The sequence below is a fragment of the Periplaneta americana genome, chromosome 1 (assembly GCF_040183065.1).
Source record: "Periplaneta americana isolate PAMFEO1 chromosome 1, P.americana_PAMFEO1_priV1, whole genome shotgun sequence".
In the NCBI taxonomy this organism is placed as follows: domain Eukaryota; kingdom Metazoa; phylum Arthropoda; class Insecta; order Blattodea; family Blattidae; genus Periplaneta; species Periplaneta americana.
The window spans coordinates 153,835,762-153,854,427 of record NC_091117.1 but is presented as its reverse complement, the minus strand read 5'-3'; the positions used below and the strand labels follow the sequence as shown (position 1 = coordinate 153,854,427).

The 18,666-nt window shown below is 35.7% G+C and overlaps 1 protein-coding gene across 4 annotated transcripts in view; it reads left to right on the top strand.

Moving 5' to 3' along the window:
• Cdk4 (Cyclin-dependent kinase 4) overlaps positions 1-18,666 on the top strand; it is a 371,407-nt gene that overhangs the window by 88,038 nt on the left and 264,703 nt on the right. The window contains exon 1 of one of the 4 annotated variants that reach the window (XM_069829888.1): positions 5,777-5,795. The exons of the other annotated variants lie outside the window; for them this stretch is intronic. The gene's annotated coding sequence lies outside the window, so the exon portion shown is untranslated. Of the gene's footprint in view, positions 1-5,776; positions 5,796-18,666 lie in introns of those variants that run through there. 4 annotated transcript variants of the gene reach the window in all.

The window sequence follows — 18,666 nt, the reverse complement described above, 5'->3', positions numbered from 1 at the left end:
TATATTGTTCATCCACGAATTCATGATCTTCACAACTGACTAGGAGAAGCAAGTATTTTTCATTACAAATAGCGACACATTCCGCTCTTGCTTATGTCTTAAATTTGTTTGTGGCGAAAGATTTCTGACTATAGGCTAGTATTTTGCGACTTATACAGAAGAGTAAAATGTAAGGGCCATATTCATAGACATTCTTAGCGCGGGCTTCCGTTTGATGATCAGCGAACTAACGTTTTTCGTATTCATAAACCAGTGTTAGCGATATATGATATGAATCCTGTACAAGTAATCAGTCGATAGCCGGGACTAGTTTAGCACGCCCGTAGCGCGGGCTAAAATCTATTTCACACACATTTTATGCAGGCCTAAATAAATATGATTTTAGGTAAAATACTACAAGGTATCAGTACTACAAAAGTCTGAAGTACATTTAATATAATTACTCAAAAACTCTGGGTGATACAACAATTTTGAAAACAGATCTGAAATCAGCACGAAAAATGCTACAAGAAGCACTCATTCGTTGTCTTTTAACAAAAAATATGTTTCATTTTGTTGACCAGTGTCTCATTGCTATTACGATTATAAATAGCTGCAAGCATTGCTTAGGCGTTAGCGCGTTGATTCGGAGCTACCCATGGGCGTGGGTTTGATTCCAGTTTAGGCTGATCACCTAGTTGTGGTTTTGCCGAGATTTTGACCAACTGTAAGACGAATGTCAGGTAATTCATGGCGAATCCTTGTCCTCATTTCTTCAAATACTACCAATTTCATGGACTCTGAATAAGCTAGTGGTTGATGCAGTGTCGTTAAATAACAGACAGTAAATAAGACATAACTTGTGCCTACGTGTCCTGTATACTCCTTATGTCTGGCACATGGTTAACAGTCAGACATTCACCTTGTGTGTATTTTTGTATACATTTTTCTGTCTGAGGAAGACCCGCGTATCCAAGGCCGCCTGCTGTTAGCACATCATTATGTAAATGCTGTGAACCAATTTAGTTTGTTCTCTATAAGTTAGTAGAGGCCGCACTTATTTTGAATGGCTGAGTCTTGGACAGGCTTTCCAGTTACTGACCCGGCCAGATACCGGTTTATCGGACTCGTTAAGTATTTGTTAAAGCACTACAATATTAAATTACGGATGCTTGCTTTGTTCTAGCCGAAGATCAAATTTGTGGTGGTTTCAACCGAAATTATTATCTACATTAAAATATAAAGACATGTTTCTAAGGTTTTAATAGTTTGTCATCTTACAGGCCTATCTTAACACGTTGACGTTTTCATATTTTATTTCACTTGCAGTATACCGACATACGGAGGGATCCCTTGGATTGGTGTTTAACTTGACGCTAGGATTCCACTTACAGATATAGAACTCTTAACGCAAAAACTCGCTAGAATTTATGGGTCAAAAAGTGGGGCCGACTGTGATTATACAGTCACGAAGCTCAATACGTAGTAAATATGCATCCATAGACAGTTGCTAACCACTAGAATCACTACTATCTCCTCATTACATACAATGCGAAATAGTACCTGCACAATATATTGTTTCAAGTACCCTCAACAACTCAAGCTTCGTGACTGTATACTAGACTGTGCTAAGACCGTTGAACTGTTCCTTTCCAAACTGTCCTATCATCGGGTTCTGTCTTCCAGTGTCCAATTCCAATCACTCGGGGATTCTATTCTACGAGGTCTTTCTCTTTTTCTTGTTTAAGTTACCTTATAGAAAGTTACTTTCTTACTTAGTCTGATATCCTTATTCTGTATAGGTGCCCCGGTCATCTTACTGTAGTGACTTCGTTTTTATTAGGTCTCAGTCTTTGTATGTGTTATAAAATGGCCGATTCATCACGCTTAACCTTGTATAGTACCTACCAAATATTTTTCACAGAATCTTCCTTTCGAAAATGAGCACATTATCCTCGGAGGATTTCGGAATTGTCCAGCTTTCTGCACCATGCATATTTTTCGGTGTGATCGAAGTTTTAGGGATTTGCTTGGCGTTAGTTTTGATAATTTTTTGGATGGAATTTTTTAACTGTCAGCGAGTTTTATAATAATAATAATAATAATAATAATAATAATAATAATAATAATAATAATAATAATAATAATAATAACACTTACAAATGGCTTTTAAGGAACCCGCAGGTTCATTGCCGCCCTCACATAAGCCCGCCATCGGTCCCTATCCTGTGCAACATTAATCCAATCTCTATCATCATATCCCACCTCCCTCAAATCCATTTTAATATTATCCTCCCATCTACGTCTCGGCCTCCCCAAAGGTCCTTTTCCCTCCGGCCTCCCAACTAACACTCTATATGCATTTCTGGATTCGCCCATACGTGCTACATACCCTGCCCATCTCAAACGTCTGGAATTAATGTTCCTAATTGTCAGGTGAAGAATGCAATGCATGCAGTTCTGCGTTGTGTAACTTTCTCCATTCTCCTGTAACTTCATCGTTCTTAGCCCCAAATATATATTTTCCTAAGAATTTTATTCTTAAACACCCTTAATCTCTGTTCCTCTCTCAAAGTGAGAGTCCAAGTTTCACAACCATACAGAACAACCTGCAATATAACTGTTTTATAAATTCTAATTTTCAGATTTTTTGACAGCAGACTGGATGATAAAAGCTTCTCAACCGAATTAATAACAGACATTTCCCATATTTATTCTGTGTTTAATTTCCTCCCGAGAGTTAGTTGGAAGGCCGGAGTGAAAAAGACCTTTGGGGGAGGTGGGATATGATGAGAGAGATTGAAATAATCTTGCACAGGATAGGGACCGATGGCGGGTTTGTGTGAGGTCGGCAATGAACCTGCGGGTTCTATAAGCAATAATAATAATAATAATAATAATAATAATAATAATAATAATAATAATAATAATAATAATAATAATAATAATTCTTCAAGGGTTGGGCATGACCAATTCCGCCTCATTTGAGAATTTTGAACAAACTCTAGATGCTTGCGAGAGCTGGGACCTCTGTCTGTGGCCATCATGACCCATTAAGTCGACACAGGAGAGAAAGTATATACATATCCAGTCCATATAAGAGAGACGAAGTGCCACTTCTCTACCTACAATGTAATCTATTCCGCTGTATTTTTGGTAGAAGTGTTGAGCCACGATGGAATCATTGTTAATGGTATAATTGATATGAGTTTCCCAGATTTATAACAGGTTGCCATGGCAACCCGTAGCACTAATCGTGTGGACTGTGGAAGAGTTATGGTGCTTTATTAGTTAAAAGAGGAGCGTATAAAATTGGGCACGAGGGAGTCTGATGCGGGAGCTGGGATCGCAGACAGTTGTAAAGGTTTTATGGCCGCCGAGCTGCGCGTTGAGGTAGGCTCTTCGACTCTACCTGGCTGCTTGGCATACCTGTGCTGGCATCCTTCCCTCGGGCGCGGTGGCGAAGGACGGAACGGGGCAGGTAGGCACAAAAACAACTCTTCTCCACGCACGAGGGTGAAATATCACACCATGTCTCCTCGTTAAGATTTTACCCGTTACACATAAACATATATTTACGCCTGAGTCGGCTTATGTGCGTTCAACTTTTCCGTCTTTAGTTCCTCCACCTTTCCAGGTAACTTAAAATATAGGTAATTCTTGTTTAATCATGATCTGCTTCAGAGATTCGGGCCTTTCACTCGGTCCGCTCTCATTCATGTAAGAATTTTGAACTAACAATGGACATCACAAGTAGCAGTACCCATTTGATCCCTCCTACAATAGTGTAGAAAGTGTAATTCTGTGTGATAATGAAAGATATCTGTTGAGATTAAAATAAGAGTTTGGATTTTACATCGTGTGTTGAATTTAATATTTCCAACGTTTCTAGAGCTACTTGCGGGTTCATTTTCCCTTAGGGTAATAAAGTAGCATTACTCTTCCACAGTCCATACAATTAGTGCTACGGGTTGCCATGGCAACCTGTTATAAATCTGGGCAAGTTATGTTAATAATACCATGGGTTTTGTTAATTGTTCACACTAAGCCGGAGAGACAATTCTGCTAGCACTTGTTGCATTGTCGATCTCCGTCAATGTGTTGTCTGAGTGACAATCAGCGCTGCCAACCTGTAAGGAAGAAATTTCGGGAGACGAGGGAGAAAATATCGGTAGATTGGAAGGAAAATCGGTATTTTGTAATGTCAAAATTAAAAGCAAGCTCATGTCACAAGTGATGCTATAAAAATTATTTGTATTTTTTATTTAAAAAATCTTTATTGTATTTGGTACCATAGTAAGTAATAACAAATGTAACTTCCCTTTAATTAATACTAAAATCGAAGTGGCATTGCTACAAATAACACAATATTGTTAACAACATATTATTTTGTTCTGAATTCGTTCAAATCAATTGCTTTCAACATCACTGTCCTCTTTCTTTGAACCATACAGATACAATTCACTTTTTGACATTTTATTAATCAGTATTTTGCTTACTTTGAAATTGAAACAGTCGCTTTTGCAATTCCTGATGAGCTTTTGATGCACTGTGTTTCATAAGGGCATCTTTACCGGAATCTATTTTAATGTCTTTATCGCAACATTAGCAATAGCCATATATTTCTCCTTTCTGCTTGGTTTTAACCATCCCTTAAAATCATGAATATTTTCCTATTCTCCTTTATAGGACTGGACATACTTTAATTTCTTCCGCGAATTACTAGGCCTAGCTGATGCTTGGGAAAAATCACTATCCGAGTCACTGTCACCCATTCCGATTTCCACTTCCTTCACCTGACCTGAAATTCTTAGTACCTAATGTGATGTGATTATGAATGGCTGAATGAAAACGACTATTGGACTACAGAAACAGAAGGTTGGCTTATCTGCATTTTAAAATAACAGTTGTTCATTGTTGATGAGGAGCGAGAAAGGGAAATGTCGAAAGTCGAAGACAGAGATTTATATTTCCATTGTTAGAAGCAATTAATTAATTAAAGAAACTTGTCACTTTCGCATTAGCTTAATTTTTACTGTACTCATTGTTGACAGTGCTTTGTCGATGTTATGTGTAGAATACTTTCTAAGCGATCATATCTGATGTTGGTTCTGTAATAAAGATTAAAATTAAGAAAGTTGAAAAATAATCGGTAGAAATTAAAATGTTTCGGTAGATAATATGTGATTTCGGTAGATCTACCGAAAAATCGGTAGGGTTGCCAGCACTGGTGACAATAAGAAAGACGTAGTTGTTTTAGTGTAAATGGAAGAATGAAAATTCATGCTGGGATTGGTGACGTAATGTGATTGTGTAAGTTAAAGTTTATCTGGCTACGATTTACACTATCCGGTTTCTTTAAGAGATGATAACATTATAGCTAAACTCCATTCATGGAATTTGTACAGTATATCAGACGAAGCAAGTCCTTTGCGCAAGTGATGAGTGGAGGGGGCCAGTCCAATGGCTGCTCTGGGGGAAAGCATTGCTTGAAGACGAGCGTCTAAAATACCACACTATCCATCACTTTCTGCCACGCGCATCTTACCCCTTAGCTGCCGTGAGCTGATGCAACCCGCAACACACTCTCGCACTGATAGGCTCCGCCCATTCGTTTCTAATCGGCTCCACCCGAATGCGTTGACTTAAGCCCGGTTCAGACGGTGCTTGTTTTCTTGCTGGCTAGCAAGCTGGGTGCCGCGTTGGCTACGGTGATGGTTGTTGTTCTCACGGAGCTCGCTCTTCTCACAGTTCAAATTGGAAAATCATCTACTATATCATCTGTTGTCAACACTCAATCAAGAAGAAACTAAGCCGTGAGTAGAAAACAACTAAAGTCCTACTTTAACAATAGTAAATGTCGTAATAAAGTAATTAAGCCATAAGTGCAAAACAGCCAAAGTCCGATATTTAATTGCTGTTTCTTAGAAACTAGAGAACAAGAAAAAACAGGTTTCATTGGAAAACAACGAACATGGCGACATGGTTTCAGTGGTGATACTATAACATCGTTGGTTCCAGCCTGCAAACCAACACGAAAAATCAAGGAACCTACCCTCGAAATCCAGCAAGCTAGCTACCAAAGCAGCCATCAGAGCGCATTACTTCCAGCAAGTGAGCACGCAGGCTAGCCATCAGCGCATCCACCTTGGAATCCATCATGGAAACACGCACCGTCTGAACCGGGCTTTACTCTACAGATTCCAGAAACGAAGTTTAGATGTATATTTGTGTGTACTTTTATTCAATCATATCTTACCGCATTTACTCGCATAAATTCCCTCCTCCTTGTTTTTAGAACATATTTTTCAGAATTGTATTTACTTCGCGTAATTGACCTCAATTAGATTGAAAATGTAGACACCTCTTTTCACCTCAAGAGTATTTATTCGAAGATTCCAAGTAGACCTATCCTAAAAATAGTCATTGAAAATTTAACGTCATTGTCCAGCCTTTCTACAGTGAAACACTCCGATGATTAGTTTGACAACACGGAAGATGATCTCGATTTGTTGTTCGATGAAAATAATGGAGTGTGAAATATGCAGTATAAACCCGATTATCCGTCATCCTATTAACCAATCGGCGGATTATCCGACTGCCTTTCTCTCGCAGAAAAAAATGTAGTACTATACCTCATTATTAGCTATTTTTTCTAGAGTGTATTATTAAAATACACAGTATTACTGCCGGCAGTAAGTTACCTGAAGGTGTTTTTCCCAACTTGTAAAGTATTCACTACTTGCTTTCAAAGAAATAATCCCACTTCCGCACAATTTATAGCAAACCCATGCCGCGTTCAGTTCTTGTTCTACTGTTCGAGTGCGCATACATTATATATTCTATGCAATTAATGTATCTTCCATGGGCGTCAAGTGTTTTGCTAAATATCGAAATAAAAATGCAAACAATTGAGAGCTTTGGGAGAAGAGAAACCGTGGTTAATTTCTCATCAGAATACGAGATTGGCGTTAATACTGTGCGTGAGTTAATGAAAAATAAGGATAAAGTATATAAAGTAGGTAAATTTACAACAGGAGACATCTATAATTCCAGCGTTTCCACGAAGAAACATCACAAGCAATTTCCTTGGCCCTTACAAACCCATCGTTGACAAATTAATGAACTTCTGGTCCACTATCTAGAATGTCAAACACAACATTGCGGAGGAAATTACTTAATTCATGAAAATATGTTATAGTACGGATTATACGATTTTTTCGATTAACCGTCCAGTCCACTCCCTTAATTACCACGAATAATAGAGGTTCTACTGTGTGTCGATAAGATTAATTTTTTTACACAATAGATCTAAGTTAATTTTGATGCTAAATTTACATGTGAGGTTAATTAAGACAAATAAAAGCTGAAAAACTGTCTGTAATTACTCAAATATACACATTTAGCGTTAAACGTTAATTTGATTAGTAGGACTACAAGAATTGTTTGTTTCTTAATTTAATTATATAAATTATTTCAGGTCAAGGTGCAGTTTATGTTTTGGTGGATATGGATTACATTTATATTTATTATTGGATTTAGTGTTGGTTAGTTTTTTGGGTGGTTGATTTGGATATGAAATTTCTATTTTTTTATTTAAATGACAACTGTATTGCCGAGATTTTTGGTAATCATCGCGCAACTCTCCCCGTCCTCTCGTTTTTTTCATCGAATTTTTCGAAAAAGGAGGCGGAAACTACTCCAGTAAATACGGCACAGTATTTACACTTGGGTACAATGTGTTTATGATGATAGTCTTTTTCTGACAGTACAGTGCGAATATTGCTTGTAATCACAGTGACATGTCAGAAATGGAAGATTTACTATAGAAGAAGACTGACGACAGTTTCTGAATAGAACATGTGATTACGTGATGTGATGCAATTAGCTGTAAGCTCTTTTAAGCATACACTGGTGACTCGTTTCCATTAATTTCCACTGGCCAAAAACCGCTGTGAGAATTACACTCGAGAAAATCTACTCCATATTTGCTTTGTCAAACAAATATCACATAGAATCTCCTAGGGATAGAACTGGGATCTTTTTGATGACAAACCTTTGCCTGACGACCTATGTGAGTCGTGAGGACTGGTGTTAAAAGCCACAACACAGCGATTGGTTGTCTGGCTGGCATTTAACAGAGCAGCAGCACCGGCGATGTGTACGTATGCTGCGTATCGGTTCGAAGTACAGCTGTTCTTGTAAACACGAGGCCAATGGCCGTCTCCATAATTACACAAATTACACTGATTCATACAAGAAAACCCATTATGCTTCTTCTGAATTATCTTTCAAATCTCATTTCTGCAATTGTCCCTTATCTTTTTCTCCATTCTTTTCCTCTGTGTTTTTCAGTCTGTGGATCGCGAGTCTAATGACAGTAGCTCCACTTGGTTACTACTAGGTAATGAATGCTCAGACATTTAAATCAATTAATGTTAGGCATCTAAAGAATGATTAAAAATCGACCCTCACAAGTATTAACATTGTAACTCACTTTCTTCCATTTTTCAGGAGAAGCAAATGAAGTTTTAAAATGATCATGTAAATCAGTGTATACAGATGGTAACAATAAGATTTTACATACGTTTGGGAAGGTTTAGAGCTACAATGATAGTACTGGAAGAAAAAGAAACAATTTAAGACCATATTAACTAGCATAACTCAAAACCATAAAAAATTGAGTTACAATGTTAGTATTTGGGAGGGTCGAAATGTGCAAAGAAAGTTAGAGAGAGAGAGAGAGAGAGAGAGAGAGAGAGAGAGAGAGAGAGAGAGAGAGAGAGAGAGAGAGAGAGATCGTCCGGCCTTAATTAAGGATGACCACGAGAATCTGGAAATTAATAGCAAATAAATATAATTAATTAAATATAAATATTGTTACAAAAATAAAATGTAATAATTAAGAACCATTGATTATCAATTATAAAATAAAATCTTAGAAGATGACCTGAAAATTATACCTATAAATAAAAGATTTTATTTAAAATTAGCATATTCTTAATTAAGACCTTCTGAGTGGTATAAATGAAACTCTATAATCTGTAGGGAATCTTTAAGAATTTGTGAGATGATTTTTTGAATTTCAAAAGATGGTATTGATAATTGTTTAAAAAAAATATATATGTAAATTTTGGTAAAGAACTCCGACCACCAAAAAATAAACCTGTCGCTGACCAATTGAAGAGAGGGATGTTATACTTGGCACTGAGGTAGGGAATACAAGGCTCATAAATGACCCTCTTTTCATGATCAACCTGATGATGAGCTTGGTTTAGATCTCTCTTCATGCGTATAGTTGGATCTATGATAATAGACTTTTGTTGTTGCCTTAGATTTAAAATGTGTAGGCTCCAAAAATAGCTTTTAGGTGGCTAAATTAGGCGAATAAAGCTAAGAAATAGACTCTAAAAAAAACTAAAAAGCATGACCATTCATAACATCTTATTCAAACTTAATAAGTATCTCTTATACTTACGATTATTGATTAATTGATTATTAAGAGTCTTATAAAAATATTGTCCTTCAGAAATTCCCTTATACAATAATGAGTTTATTTTCCTAACTGTTTTTATTATAGGAGTATACTGAAATGGAATGGAAGCACGCAATGATGAAAAACTGAAGCATTTATTTTATTCCCTAAATTTACAATAAACTTTATTCATTTTAACCATGTGCACATTTCATAACACAGTAATTGCACTCGCACTACACAACAGTAACTTTTTCAAATTTTCGAGAGAATTTACATTTTTTATCTGTTAGCAAAATCGTGTAGGCAGAAAACTTAATACTTAACTAGTCTACTGATGTCGCGGCAGCATACTCAAATTTTGGAGGTGTTTACACTGGAAAGTTACATTTTCCACTTTATTACACTTCCCCGATAAAAAATTCGTTGCTACATTGAGATCGGTAAATCCAGGATTCTTCTGAAAAACATTTTCTAGTTTTTCACCAACTGAACTAAGTTTCTCCCGATCATGAGCGGGAAAGTGAAGTTGCTCGGTTTCCCTTTAGTTTCCAAAGAAGCGATCACAACACTCATTGTGACCTGATTTAAGCCTCCTCAATGTAGAGTCATTCTTAAGAAGATCATTAGCACAGGAGATATAAGTTGCCTCATCTTCCGAAGAGAAAAACTTGTGACTTCATCAAGATGAAGCGAATTATTTTCTTTGTTAGAAAGAAAGAAAGAAAGAATATAGGAAAAATTATGTTATTGATATTTTAAAATAAAATCGGCTAAAATGGGTTTTAACGTCAAATTAGACATTTTAAACTCTATAAAATTAGCATTGTTACTTACAACAATCCATGAAACGTGTTAGTACAAGATGAGTATATCTCTTCAAACACAAAATAGGTTTTTGCCTCAAATTCAATGTATGATTATAACTAGATCTCGGAGTTTAGGTTAAATGCCTATTTTTTTCTGTAGAGATAAACTAAAACTAATTAAATATCTTCACATTTTATACGTATGAATTATGGACGTTTGAAAGCGGTTTTATGGTGCCTAAAAATGTCTATTTTGCCCGTTGAGACCTTGATGTAAGCCTATCATGGTAGGAAACTACATTATTCCAATAAAAGCAACTTTAGATGACAAAAGTGTCTTCCGGGGACAATAATTGAAAATGAGGGACTGCCCACGCACGGAAATAAGGGATGTCTAGTTGCCATAGTCTAAATTCAACGAACTCTGAGATAGCTTATAAAATAAATAAAACAAATGGAATAAGTAAACCCCAAAATAGAAATAGGCTTATACAGCTACTTTGGACTATATAGTACGTAAATTGATTTGGTCTGAAACATTCCTTTAGTTGATTATAACGCACTGTTTTATCATGTTTGTCATGCAGGCCTATGTTCTCATACACATTATTTTTATTCCTGTTTATATAATTGATTGTATGTATGTATGTTGTATCATGTCCCCATGTATATAACCTAGTTCTCAACGCGACTACAATGTGTTCGATGTAAAAAGACGAACACGAATATTCTGACAAGTTTTTCTTATTGTGTATAGCCTCTGGGATATCTCACTCTTAGTATAAAATATGGCCGCCGTGACAGAGCTGCTTGTCTTCCGAAGCAGTGACTTGCTGGAAGTGTTGGCAGAGAGTGGTTTTTTGGGTCTCCCGTCTTTTGTTTGCCAACAGAGTCGCTAGAGACTGTCCACCTGTCTTTTGTTTTCCCAGACCACTTAACGGGTATATGTGAAATATGTGAGATGAAGTGATTCTTACTTGATCCTGCCCCATGTACTTTATTCGAGTAGTAGTAGTAATAATAATAATAATAATAATAATAATAATAATAATAATAATAATAATGTAAAAGACTAATAATGAAACTTACTATGAATCGGAAACAGGCCTATATATGGACAAAATTAAAGAATTGAAGACCTGAGAATGATAAGTGGATAAAGACCATTTTTTTTATGAAATTGAGATTTTAATGCCAAACGCAACTATAGCCCTTACTTCATCTACTGGTGCGAAATGGTAATCAAATACTTCGTACAAAGAGAACTACATGGCTCTGAATGTTATCATTTTCTAGATTTCCACTTTTGTTGAGAAGGAGAAGTGGACGAAGACCCTACTTATCCTATTCTCTCTCATTGTTACAGCAGAGTAGCGTGGTATATACATTACGCATGTCTAAAGTATGGCAATTTCGATCCCGGCCCAGATCGATGACATTTAAATGTGCTTAAATGCGACAGGCTCATGTCAGTAAATTTACTGGCATGTAAGAAACTCCTGCGGGGAAAAAATTCCGGCACATCAGCGATGCTGATATAACCTCGGCAGTTACGAGCGTCATTAAATAAAACATAATTTACAATTTTACAAATTTTTTTTTACTAATTGAGTTGTGGAATATGTAAAACGTTTGTATATTCAGGTAAAAATATTGCAGTGTCTGAGACACAACATGCTCGTAGCTGATACTTTTGTTGCTATGAAGAAAAAAGTGCATGTGAATGAAATTAATTTGGATTTAGCTGGAAATCTGTACGAATCGTCATTACCAAGAAATCAGAAAAAAATTGCGTGATATTTTGAAACTTGAGAAGTTCATTCCTCCAGTGTATAAACTGTGGTATAATCATATTCGTGAGTAGGTATGGATATTAATAAAAAGAACAGAGATGCACTCAGTCAAAATACTAGCATATAAATATATGTTTCCTATTCTTTTAACTAACTGCAGACATTATTTTGGCGAATAGTATTTACATTTACATACACATTTTGTCTTGAAATAATTTGAATTCTTTCTTTGAGTGCGAGAACTAGATACGTTTATTCTTATATTTGTTAAAAATAATATAAAGGGAATTAGTTAATTTTTACTATAATGCCATAAAATGATTATTTTTAATGTTAAAACACATTGTAAGTAAAGTTATTAATGTAGCTAGTGTAAACTTTTCAATGACTATTAAAACATTTATTGAATGTTGAAAAAAAATGATGAAAATAGTTCTTCTCGATTATCTCAAAACTGCTGTCTTTGTCTTTATCCACTTATCAATCTCGGGTCTTCAATTATAGAGAGAAAGAAAGACGAAGTACTAAATTTAAAGTAGTTCATGGTTCAGAACTACAGCCACACAGATAGCCTCATACACAAACAGCTTTAGAGCTGAGAAAACAATAATTTAAAGGAAACGTATTAATGTGCAATTTTATTGCAAAGTGACATGAGTCTAATCAATGCTGCGCTGAATAACGCATACTGAAGTTGCAAATACATTTTTATCACAAAATATCTACTCAACGTAACTTAATTCAGGCGAGATAACAACAGATAATGTGTACTTCTTCCTCAATGAGGACGTAAGGAGCTATTACAACACTTAAGTACGTTGTGCTTCTCATAAAGTAGAAATTAATCTCTAGAAACCGTAGAGGATGACCAGCTTCACGATACTAAGTTTTATTTCTTGAATTTCCTCGGCAGACAGCATGTTTCCCGAGGTATCGATGTCTGCTATGTCTTAAACCAGGAGAATCCAGCAGCATTTGAGGTATTGACTCAAACATCCATCCTCTATTTTCTACATGGATGAATGAATGAATCGATTCGAGGATGGATGAATCGATGGATGATTGATTGTAGTGAGAGAAGAAGAATTATCAATTAAATAGTAGGCCTACACGATGATAATCGCGTCCTTACAAGGGTTCTTGGAACTCCTGTATGGCTTAATGTGGTCTGGCTTTGCCGTCCAACCACGAAGAGTGAGAAACCATTCGAATAGTCGTTAAACTGAACCTGAGACACTCCGCAAGACGGAAGAGTTTTGCATACTGACTACAGCGCCTGGCGTTCAATAGCAATATATAATTTCTATTTTTCGTAACCGGTTGTGCACGACTCCAGTATGTTATTCACATAGTGTTCGGTCAGAAGTCTGCCCATCTAAACTTCTCCTTTCTATAGCTCATATACATAGCTGGTGTATATCTCCAGGCTCGCGGTAAACTCCTCTTCAGATTGTCGTTTAGAGCCTGTTTGATTAGCTTTAAGCTGAGTCTTGACGGGAGAATAAAATGTCTGACACTTTATCTCAGACACCTAGTTTGTGTGTTAAAACGGCCAGTACAGCAAGTTGCTGATATAGCGACACTGCTCTACTGGCCGTCTTAACACGGAAACTAGGCGTCTGAGATAAAGTGTCAGACATTTTCTCTCCTGTTAAGACCCAGCTTAATACTTAGAATACCGACGCAAGATTCCGGGCCATAGTATTGGATGGTAGTTCCATGCTTGTCTAATAAATTGGTTTGTTCATTATCGTAAATCCTACTGGATACTGAGATCCAAATGAGACGTTCTTTATTATTTCTGGGTAGAGTTTCTAGGGTGATCCTGGATTCTTCGACCAGCTTGGAGTGTACCACTCTGTGAGGTTTCTGCACATGCAAAGGAGCTCTGTTATAAGAAGAGAAATGTAAATGCAGAATGCATAAATGAAGTGATTTGTTATGTATCGAATGCAGAAGATACATTTTCGTTTTCTACATTGCATGCACCCGCGTACACACACACTGAGGTATTTTACATGATCCCAAGTAATAAGACATTTATAAACTGTTCGGTTTAGGTAGCTATGTATGTGTAATTAATTGCTACAAATATACATAAAATGTACATCTATATATATGTTCCCATATTATTTTAATTTTAATATATTTTTTCTATTTAGGAAAGTCGTCATTTAGAAGTATCATAATTTTGAAAGCATACTCATATGAATACTTTATTACGACGCTGAAAAAATGTTTTCATTTCATTCTAAACCTTCAAGAACTTTTCAGTCACTCAACCGTCTGTAACAAGTGCTCATACAAGCGACATTCTTGCAGGAACAATGGAGTATCCTCGTGTTCATTACCTGATCATAACTTAGATTTTGCTACTTAAAGAAATTCGCAGCGAAAAAGTAGAAATAATTTTCCATTACTGTATTATGATTAATTTTTCTTAAACAGTGTTTCCGTCGATACAGACTCACCCATCTCATTTGTAAGTTTATTCTGCCGAAAAAAATAAAGTAACTAAGGTTATAGGCCTACTTTAGTTCTCATGTTACCAGTTATTCCTCTCTACGTTAAATAAAATCACATCCTTGCATTGTACTTAACATTCGATCTCTGCTATCTCTCTCAACAGGCACACTCACTTTCAAACACATGCATAGAATTCTCAGATTCACGTGAATTACTTATTCATGGAAGGACAGAAATAGTGGAGGAAAGAAAAAAAGACTAAAAGATATACTAATAAATTGGGGGGGGGGAAGAAGTCATATTTAATATTTTGACTAATCTGTAAACTGATTAAGTAGATATACTCTATGTATGCCTACACTAGATAATTTTACTGAAATTTTCATAAATCAGCTTCTATGTTACAAACTTTCTTTATATGAGTATATATTAATATATATTAGGGCCTATACAATTAATACATATACACACAGTGTATATCGGTACCATTTCAAAGTGACTTGATCGTTAAACTATATAGACTTTGGTTCACTCAGCTCTTAGCAAATGCCTTTATAGAAGGGAGGTCTAATCTTTCTGATACTTGAAAATGGACCTTCTTTACTATAAAAATTAAATTAACTTAATAATGGTTTTTAACAATCTAAATAATGAAACAATATTTCATTGTTAATGTCTTAAATAAACAACTTAATATAGTATAAAATAAAATGTTACAATATCTAAAAGAAGTATATTACTGATTTAAATGTAAAATTCCATATTATCTATATCTGTCTGTGTATTCTTTAAATAAATATATATAAAATTACCAATGTAAATTACAAAATTTGTAATTTTAGCTGCTACACACATTTTATAAATTACTTATATCAGCACAAGTGTTCAGTTAAGGAAATGCGATGTATGATGGAAATCATCCTTATCACTAACAGGCTTCTTGTATTCTACAATCTTCTTTGGATATGAAAAAGATGGCTCCATAGGATCATTGTTTTTCTGCTATTCTTCTCCCTTTGGCACAAATTCTCTGGACCAATCGTAAAGAAGCGCACAGGCGTTTGACAGTGACTGTGTTGTTCTTGCAAGAAACAGTGAAGTTGATAAAATAAAACCTTTAGTAAGGCTTCTGATATCAGGGCCCCACTGAGACATGATAGTGATTACAGTACTCTGATGATTAGTAGCTGTTTAAAATACTGTTTATTATGAGATATATTGTATTTACGAACAAACTGTAGCACAGTAGTATCACAGACGAGCACTTGTCAATAACTAACATTCGAACGGAGCGACAGAAAGGTATCTTTGTTCAGGTCATAAACCGCTAGAGAAAGTGTGGAGTGAGTTGTTTCCGTACCAAACCAAAAATCCGCCTATTGATTCTGCCTGTACTATAATATTAAGTGTAGTACGAGGCGTGTTCTTAAAGTAAGTTCCAAAAGGGTGTAGAAAGTAAACGGGAAAATATTTACAAACCATTTTTGCATTTGTGGAAAATTCAAGGAAAGCGAAGAAATTGTGAACCTCCTGTTCTCATGAATTTTTTCATCGACAGCACGCACCAAATCGTCATTGATCAAAGATGGCCGACCGGTATGCTGCTCGTCATGCACAGAGATGCGGCCCTCGTTGAACTTTCTAACCCATCTCCTGACCATTCCATCACTAATGGCATCATCACCATACACCTCACAAAGTTGATGATGAATGTCAGCTGGTTTGATGTTTCTCGCATTCAAAAAACGGATAACAGACCGCATCTCACAGTCGGCGGGGTTCTCGATCACTTTAATCATTTCAACTGATCACAACTAACCACACACACGGACTGAAGCTCTGAAACTGCATGCACAGCTTGTCTGAGGACTGAAGAAGAAAACACGTATGCGCAAAATAACGATTGCAGCGATGCGACAGCTATAATTGAAAATGGAACTTACTTTAAGAACACGTCTCGTAGATAACTCACATGCTTGAAGGCGGTTCTGACTTGAATATTCGTAAAGAAAAGGAAAAGTGGTTCTTTATAAAATCATTGAATTCTTCAAATCTTGCGGGCCTGGAGACGTTCTGAGTTCCTCATTTCGTTTATGCAGGAAATAAAAATAAAACAAAGTCGTTCGGGTAGATTTCGGGTGCATGTTGTGGTTTTCTTTCAATTGATAAATGGTTAAATGACTCTAATCAAGGTAGTAAAAGTAATTCTCAGTTTGTGTCATATTCCAACTATTAAAGCTTCTTAATGCAGTATACCATATGTGAAATATCTACAGTGAATGTGGTTCGATTTCTTAATCCGCCATAAACTTATGACATTTATTTCCGGAAAGAAAAGTTTCATAATTTATTAATTAAAATTTAAATGGTGTAATAATGATAATAGTGGCCTAATAATGTTATGTTTTAATATATTTAAGAATTAAGCTCTTTGAATATGTTTAGGTCTTGTTCGTGTTAAAATTATGAATCAGCATTTGTCATTCACAAGGAGTGAAAATCTCTGGTAGACTATCATTGACGACAAACAAAACACAAGACAATGTTACGCACCCAGTGAACAATTTCTCCAAGTTTCACTTGTCTGCCGGATATAGATCTCGATTCGGTGGATTTACAGCCAGCGACATGCTATATAGAATTATAATTGTAGTGATGTTGGTGATGACGACGAAAATGGTAATGAAAATTTGTCCAAAGCTAATTTTATGAGAATAAAATTTCTTTCTCTGCTCAGACGTTTGTGACACGTGCATATCGCACATCTACGTGAGTACATGAAGGTAGATGATCAGTAGACGAAGTCTCGCGGTTGGGGAGACGTGTACGTCACTTAAACGGTACACGCACACACCCCTGCGCCGTGTTGACCGTTCTTTGAAAGGTGAGACGAAGGATGTTGTGTCTGTGGTCCGTGGGGCTAAGGCAAGGTGGGAACTCTGATAAGTAGGTCGAGCACTGGGGCAGCACTGACATGATTCTGGCACGTGATCCCGGCTCGACGCGGAATGGTTCCAGGTTCGATCCTGTCACTTCGTTTAATCAAACGGTTAGCAGTTCGAATCCAGAAGTGGAAATGACAATGTTGAGAATTCTAAATTTGTCGTAGTGCGTTTAGAATGAGTATTGAAGTAAAATAACAGTATAAAAATTGAAGGAAATTTGTAGGGATAAATCATATTTCTGAAGCACTTCGTATAAATAAGGTCAGTAGATTTACATTGAATGAATCTTGAAGAATGATAGTACAAAAAAAAAAAACGGATGATTATATGAAGAAATTGAAAGTACTTTATTTAGATAAACTAATTGTGAGCGAAATATCTAATAACATATGGAACGAATGGACAAACTATAAGTTACCTTTTATTATTGACTTACTGCAATCAATTGACAAGATATTGCAATATTTATGAAGCACTTCGTATAAATAAGGTCAGTAGATTTACATTGAATGAATCTTGAAGAATGATAGTACAGAAAAAAAAAACTGATGATTATATGAAGAAATTGAAAGTACTTTATTTAAACTAATTGCGAGCGAAATATCTAACAGCATGTGGAACGAATGGTTAAACTATGCCTTTTATTATTGATTACTGCAATCAGTTGACAAGATACTGGACGACTGAATAAATGTTGCAAAGGTGAAGAACATTTTGACATTCCGTAGCAACAGATACTTGGTCCTAAAGCATGTTCATTATTATTAGGCTATTATTATTATTATTATTATTATTATTATTATTATTATTATTATTATTATTATTATTATTATACCGAGGATTTGTGTATGAAAGAAAAAAAATAATTAAATATGCATGCATATATAGCCTACATGAAAATTTGCTAAAATATACATTATCAGTATATAGTTGCAATTGGTATAATTACAACAAATGCCTTACATCAAAAAGTTCATTTTATGTTTTACATTGCGTAATAAAAGGTAATTCTGACACTTTCTCCGATGAAACTTCGCAGTTTGTCGCAAATGAATGTGCTAGCCTATATAGTGGCAATATTGTTTCTTCACCATACGTCGTCACCGATGTCCATACATTACAGAAAAAAATTGAATTGATTACGATTTTTCTTCACTTAGCTGTTAGTGTAAAGCATATTGCCACATTCTGACCCCCTG